Source organism: Solanum dulcamara, chromosome 8 (genome assembly GCF_947179165.1).
Source record: "Solanum dulcamara chromosome 8, daSolDulc1.2, whole genome shotgun sequence".
Classification (NCBI taxonomy): domain Eukaryota; kingdom Viridiplantae; phylum Streptophyta; class Magnoliopsida; order Solanales; family Solanaceae; genus Solanum; species Solanum dulcamara.
In genome coordinates this window covers 5,025,188-5,033,219 of record NC_077244.1, presented here as the reverse complement: position 1 = coordinate 5,033,219, position 8,032 = coordinate 5,025,188, and the positions used below count along the sequence as shown (strand labels likewise).

Genomic DNA, 8,032 nt, shown 5'->3' with positions numbered 1-8,032 from the left:
GCAAGCATTGAATAATTAGAAAAAAAAACTGAAACAATAGCATTGTTGTGGTTACAAGAAAAAACTCAGAGCTGCTAGTGATAGCTCTCTTCACTGTATTAAACACATTGTTATCAAATTCTACTTAAAATCAGCACATTGGATAGGAGTTTGTTTCTACTTACTTTGATAATAATGAGTTTAAGACGTCACATCCTTCATTCTCTATGATTTCTTCTTTAAGCCTCCAGAGATTTGTTGTTCATCAACTCAATCTTTTTCAGTGTTAGAATATTTGCAAAGCTAAAGGGGATCTCCTCAAGCTCACAACACCCTTTTATAACAAGGATTCCTCTGATACATCCCACCTTGAGATATCTATAGGGAGGCACCACTCTTCTTTTCTTCCACTCAGAAGTTTGTACAACATAAACTTCTCTTCTCTACTCCTCTCCAAGCAAAAGTGAAGCACCACATCATGAACCTGGAATTCTTTGACTTTACCATTATATTTTCTCTTTGAAACCATTACCATGTTACTGTGGATGAGATCCATCAAGTAAGCTTCAGCTTCCGCTTCCATTAGTCTCCCAGTCCTTACACAATCCATAAACACATTGTTATCAAATTCTACTTAAAATCAGCAAATTGGATAGGAGTTTGTTTCTACTTACTTTGATAATAATGAGTTTAAGACGTCACATCCTTCATTCTCTATGATTTCTTCTTTAAGCCTCCAGAGATTTGTTGTTCATCAACTCAATCTTTTTCAGTGTTAGAATATTTGCAAAGCTAAAGGGGATCTCCTCAAGCTCACAACACCCTTTTATAACAAGGATTCCTCTGATACATCCCACCTTGAGATATCTATAGGGAGGCACCACTCTTCTTTTCTTCCACTCAGAAGTTTGTACAACATAAACTTCTCTTCTCTACTCCTCTCCAAGCAAAAGTGAAGCACCACATCATGAACCTGGAATTCTTTGACTTTACCATTATATTTTCTCTTTGAAACCATTACCATGTTACTGTGGATGAGATCCATCAAGTAAGCTTCAGCTTCCTCTTCCATTAGTCTCCCAGTCCTTACACAATCCATAAACTAATCAATTTAGACACTGGAATGCTTGCGTCCTTCGGAAACATCCCCATGTAAGTTATCATAACTTAACTGCATAACTGACAGACTATATCCTTCAGATTCACCAAGAAAGGAAAGTAGAGAATTTTTAACCACATCCCACCAAGAGGCTTCCATTTTCTTTCTTTTGATTATTCCATCTACCAAGACAACCACTAGAGGCAATCCTTTGCATCTTTTCGCAACTGCTAGACTCACTTCTTGTAGTTCAGGTGCGTAATCTTCCTACTGAAATACATTTTTCTGCGACAATTGGTATGCGCACCAACATTCTCAAGTCGAGTTGTTAATTCTATTCTGCTTCTATTTCTAACATCTGTAAAGGAAAGCCTCAAGTCATTCCATGCCATACCATCCCACATATCATCCAAGACAATGAGATATCTCTTCCCAATTAGGTATTTCCTCAACTTGTCAGCAAAGATGTCATCCTTATATCACTTATCCTTTGAACCAGTAACTTAACTAAAAATCTCTTGTTATATATCTCTCCGGTTATATATTTGGGTAATGATCCACCATGTTCGAACATTGAAGCAAGAAATAATTATGTCATTATTGTACACCTTTCTAAAAATAGTTGTTTTCTCTTGTCCTCCCATACCTACAATTGGGAGGACATCCAGCTCATTTGTACCTCTAATCAGTTACTGAATTATCGTTTCTGTGTCATTCCCAAATCCCACTACCTCCTCCTCATTCACAGGATTGGTATGTCGAGTTGGCAGATATTTAGATAATGCTATCACATAACATAGCTTAAGAGCAACGTCCGCCCACCACATCTCAGTCACCTCTACACAAATATGCTTGATCTCCTTTAAGGTTGTAGGAAGTGAGCAAAAAATATGCCAAAGAACATTATACTGAGCAAGAATAGAGTCAATGGAAACTTCAGCTTCAGATGCCAAATTGATAGTACATCTTTGAAGATCTTTAGGAATTTTATGTTCATGGTGCATCATTGGAACATATCTGAAAATGGATAACAAAGATGACAACTCCTACTCTAATATGAGTGTAAGAGATGATAACTCTTTCTCTAAACTACCAATATGAGGTTTCATCATGAAATCTAAACCTGATTTAGATTTTTGCATCTTATTCAATTTCTGTTATTTAGTTTTGATGATCAACAAACTATGGGACCTGATACACGAACCTGGTCCCATGAGTAAGTCAAATTGTAGACTAGCCAGCTGCAAAGCTGCCATCCTTTATAGTGGTTGGTAGAACCAACAGAGGCAGCAGACCTAAAGCCAATCAGATGAATCCTAGGATGTGGGTCTCCAACATTAATACTCAAACTGTGGACAACAAAGTTTTTTGGATTTTCTCTTGAAGAATTGACAATCAAGAACAGTTATTTGTGTTCTCTCAAGAAAAGACAAACTGCAACAAAAGCTGCACGGGACCCGATAGAGTTGTTCAAGTTATTCTTCTTTGCAGCCTTGTTGTAGTGTTGAGTCTTATGTGCAACATTGTAAAATCAGTTCCTATTGTATAAAGAAATCTTGATTATTTCCAATTGTATTGCTTTATTATAACTTCATTGCTATAGTTAGTTTTGGAGTGTGTTGAAAAATCTACATCACTGAGAATCAGTTGTGTAGTGGGCAATAGTGATATTGCTTAGGCTCAAGTCTTGTAATAGTAGTATTGCAAGTAAAGGGGTGAAGAGGGTTAGTAACTAGGTATAATAGGTTGTAATAGTTTATTTTGCTATTGCACCTTAGTGAAGATTAACAGCTAAATCCTGAGGGTGAGGTCATGGTTTTTTTTCCCTTGAGAAAGGAGGTTTTTCACGTAAAATAGTATACAATACTCATATCTTCCAGTTTGTCTTACTATTTATTATTCTATTAAAGGACTGGGTCTTTTGACATAGTGATGGACTCGTACAAAGCTATCAATTGGTATCAGAGCCAGTGTTCTCTAGACGGTTAACACCGAGAGAAGATCTTGTGAACTGAAAGATGGCTGCTCCACCTAATCTTGAAGAGGGACAATCTGTTACTAGGTCACCTAGATTTAATGATCAGTTTTATGGGTGGTGGAAGACTCGCATGCACAATTTTCTCATGGCAGAGGATAGTGAACGATGGGATGTTGTTCTGGATAGACCCTACATTCCTATAAAAGAGGTCAAAGAAGGAGAAGTTACTCGAGTTATACCCAAAACTCAAAAAGAATATGGCGAAGCTGACAGAAAGAAGATAGAAAAGAAGTACAAAGCAAAAAAACTACTCATCTGTGAAATAGGACCTGATGAATACAACCAAATTTCTGCACGTGAATCTGCCAAGGAAATATGACATTTCCTAAGGACTACTCACAAAGGAACTACTCAAGTGAAGGAGTCAAAAGTTGACATGTTAACTACTCTATATGAGAACTTTACTATGAAGGAAGGAACGACTATTCAGGAAATGCATACCAGATTCACCTCTATCACCAATGAACTTTGGTGTTTAGGTGAACCCATCCATCCTAACAAACAGGTCAGGAAAATTCTCAGGATTCTTCCTAAGCCCTGGGAAAGCAAAGTAGATGCCATCATGGAAGCAAAGGATCTGAAGATTCTTACTATAGATGAGTTAATTGGAAATCTTCAGACTCACGAGTTAAATAAGTAGCAAGACTACTCCAAGAAAGACACAAAGAAGGACAAATGCTTGGCTCTTAATGTAACTGAGGGTGAAGATTATGAAGAAGATCAAGATATGGCATACTTAACCAAAAGATTTCACAAAATTATGAGGAAGACGGGAGGGTTTATGAAAAAGGGTAACACAAATAGAGCTGCAAATGGCACTAACCTATGTCATGGATGTGAAAAACCAGGATATTTCATCAGAGATTGTCCCATGCAGAAAGGAGAATACAGAAACTATGGAAAGACTGGAGGTGACAAAGACAAATGAAAGGACCGGACAAATTAAAAAGAAGAGTTGTAGTTGACTATGTAGTGAAGAGGGCTCTTGCTGTATGGGGAAACTCTTCAAGCGACGTAGAAGAATCTGATCACCCAGAAGATGCCTCTATGTTGGCTTGAAAAGTTTCCCCATACAGCAAGAGCCCTCTTCACTACATAGTCAACTACAACTCTTCTTTTTAATTTGTCCGGAACCTGGTCCTTTCATTTGTCTTTGTCGCCTCTAGTCTTGCCATAGTTTCTGTATTCTCCTTTCTGCATGGGACAATCTCTGATGAAATATCCTGGTTTTTCACATCCATGACATAGGTTAGTGCTATTTGCAGCTCTGTTTGTGTTACCCTTTTTCATAAACCCTCCCATCTTCCTCATAATTTTGTGAAATCTTTTGGTTAAGTATGCCATATCTTGATCTTCTTCATAATCTTCACCCTGAGTTACATTAAGAGCCAAGCATTTGTCCTTATTTGTGTCTTTCTTGGAGTAGTCTTGCTACTTATTTAACTCATGAGTCTGAAGATTTCCAATTAACTCGTCTATAGTAAGAATCTTCAGATCCTTTGCTTCCATGATGGCATCTACTTTGCTTTCCCAGGGCTTAGGAAGAATCCTGAGAATTTTCCTGACCTGTTTGTTAGGATGGATGGGTTCACCTAAACACCAAAGTTCATTGGTGATAGAGGTGAATCTGGTATGCATTTCCTGAATAGTCTTCCCTTCCTTCATAGTAAAGTTCTCATATAGAGTAGTTAACATGTCAACTTTTGACTCCTTCACTTGAGTAGTTCCTTTGTGAGTATTCCTTAGGAAATGTCATATTTCCTTGGCAGATTCACGTGCAGAAATTCGGTTGTATTCATCAGGTCCTATTTCACAGATGAGTAGTTTTTTTGCTTTGTACTTCTTTTCTATCTTCTTTCTGTCAGCTTTGCCATATTCTTTTTGAGTTTTGGGTATAACTCGAGTAACTTCTCCTTCTTTGACCTCTTTTATAGGAATGTAGGGTCTATCCAGAACAACATCCCATCGTTCACTATCCTCTGCCATGAGAAAATTGTGCATGCGAGTCTTCCACCACCCATAAAACTGATCATTAAATCTAGGTGACCTAGTAGCAGATTGTCCCTCTTCAAGATTAGGTGGAGCAACCATCTTTCAGTTCACAAGATCTTCTCTCGGTGTTAACCGTCTAGAGAACACTGGCTTTGATACCAATTGATAGCTTTGTACGAGTCCATCACTATGTCAAAAGACCCAGTCCTTTGATGGAATAATAAATAGTAAGACAAACTGGAAAATAAGAGTATTGCATACTATTTTACGTGAAAAACCTCCTTTCTCAAGGGAAAAAAACCACGACCTCACCCTCAGATTTAGCTGTTAATCTTCACTAAGGTGCAAGAGCAAAATAAACTATTACAACCTATTATACCTAGTTACTAACCCTCTTCACCCCTTTACTTGCAATACTACTATTACAAGACTTGAGCCTAAGCAATATCACTATTGCCCACTACACAACTGATTCTCAGTGATGTAGATTTTTCAACACACTCCAAAACTAACTATAGCAATGAAGTTATAATAAAGCAATACAATTGGAAATAATCAAGATTTCTTTATACAATAGGAACTGATTTTACAATGTTGCACATAAGACTCAACACTACAACAAGGCTGCAAAGAAGAATAACTTGAACAACTCTATCGGGTCTCGTGCAGCTTTTGTTGCAATTTGTCTTTTCTTGAGAGAACACAAATAACTGTTCTTGATTGTCAATTCTGCAAGAGAAAAGCCAAAAAACTTTTGTTGTCCACAGTTTGAGTATTAATGTTGGAGACCCACATCCTAGGATTCATCTGATTGGCTTTAGGTCTGCTGCCTCTGTTGGTTCTACCAACCACTATATAGGATGGCAACTTTGCAGCTGGCTAGTCTACAATTTGACTTACTCATGGGACCAGGTCCGTGTATCAGGTCCCATAGCTTGTTGATCATCAAAACTAAATAACAAAAATTGAATAAGATGTCAAAATCTAAATCAGGTTTAGATTTCATGATGAAACCTCATATTGGTAGTTTAGAGAAAGAGTTATCATCTCTTACACTCATATTAGAGGAGGAGTTGTCATCTTTGTTATCCATTTTCAGATATGTTCCAATGATGCACCATGAACATAAAATTCCTAAAGATCTTCAAAGATGCACTATCAATTTGGCATCTGAAGCTGAAGTTTCCATTGACTCTATTCTTGCTCAGTATAATGTTCTTTGGCATATTTTTTGCTCACTTCCTGCAACCTTAAAAGAGATCAAGCATATTTGTGCAGAGGTGACTGAGATGTGGTGGGCGGACGTTGCTCTTAAGCTATGTTATGTGATAGCATTATCTAAATATCTGCCAACTCGACATACCAATCCTGTGAATGAGGAGGAGGTAGTGGGATTTGGGAATGACACAGAAACGATAATTCAGTAACTGATTAGAGGTACAAATGAGCTGGATGTCCTCCCAATTGTAGGTATGGGAGGACAAGAGAAAATAACTATTTTTAGAAAGGTGTACAATAATGACATAATTATTTCTTGCTTCAATGTTCGAACATGGTGGATCATTACCCAAATATATAACCGGAGAGATATATAACAAGAGATTTTTAGTTAAGTTACTGGTTCAAAGGATAAGTGATATAAGGATGACATCTTTGCTGACAAGTTGAGGAAACACCTAATTGGGAAGAGATATCTCATTGTCTTGGATGATATGTGGGATGGTATGGCATGGAATGACTTGAGGCTTTCCTTTACAGATGTTAGAAATAGAAGCAGAATAGAATTAACAACTCGACTTGAGAATGTTGGTGCGCATACCAATTGTCGCAGAAAAATTTATGACAGTAGGAAGATTGCGCACCTGAACTACAAGAAGTGAGTCTAGCAGTTGCGAAAAGATGCAAAGGATTGCCTCTAGTGGTTGTCTTGGTAGATGGAATAATCAAAAGAAAGAAAATGGAAGCCTCTTGGTGGGATGTGGTTAAAAATTCTCTACTTTCCTTTCTTGGTGAATCTGAAGGATATAGTCTGTCAGTTATGCAGTTAAGTTATGATAACTTACATGGGGATGTTTCCGAAGGACGCAAGCATTCCAGTGTCTAAATTGATTAGTTTATGGATTGTGTAAGGACTGGGAGACTAATGGAAGAGGAAGCTGAAGCTTACTTGATGGATCTCATCCACAGTAACATGGTAATGGTTTCAAAGAGAAAATATAATGGTAAAGTCAAAGAATTCCAGGTTCATGATGTGGTGCTTCACTTTTGCTTGGAGAGGAGTAGAGAAGAGAAGTTTATGTTGTACAAACTTCTGAGTGGAAGAAAAGAAGAGTGGTGCCTCCCTATAGATATCTCAAGGTGGGATGTATCGGAGGAATCCTTGTTATAAAAGGGTGTTGTGAGCTTGAGGAGATCCCCTTTAGCTTTGCAAATATTCTAACACTGAAAAAGATTGAGTTGACGAACAATAAATCTCTGGAGGCTTAAAGAAGAAATCATAGAGAATGAAGGATGTGACGTCTTAAACTCATTATTATCAAAGTAAGTAGAAACAAACTCCTATCCTATGTGCTGATTTTAAGTAGAATTTGATAACAATGTGTTTAATACAGTGAAGAGAGCTATCACTAGCAGCTCTGAGTTTTTTCTTGTAACCACAACAATGCTATTGTTTCAGTTTTTTACTTTCTAATTATTCAATGCTTGCTTTAGCTTTATTTCTCCTTGTTGATCTCAAACTAACGAGGATGTGTTCGAATTTGAAAATTTCTTAGATAATTAATGTTTTCATGTTGTCACAATCCAAGCTAGGCCCTAAATGTGACACGGTATACATAAGGTAATAAGACATACATCGAGAAAATCATAAATGTGGAAGGAAGTCTCAAGTAGATGTCTCAATAGAAGAGAATAAAAACATAATC

General features: G+C 37.3%; 2 pseudogenes; one reads left to right on the top strand and one right to left on the bottom strand.

Annotated features, from left to right (window-relative positions):
• Positions 1-1,090: 1,090 nt before the first annotated feature.
• Positions 1,091-2,334, bottom strand: LOC129899739 (putative late blight resistance protein homolog R1B-16; annotated as a pseudogene).
• Positions 2,335-6,082: 3,748 nt separating this feature from the next.
• On the top strand, positions 6,083-7,212 carry LOC129899738 (putative late blight resistance protein homolog R1B-16; annotated as a pseudogene).
• The last annotated feature ends 820 nt before the right edge of the window (positions 7,213-8,032 follow it).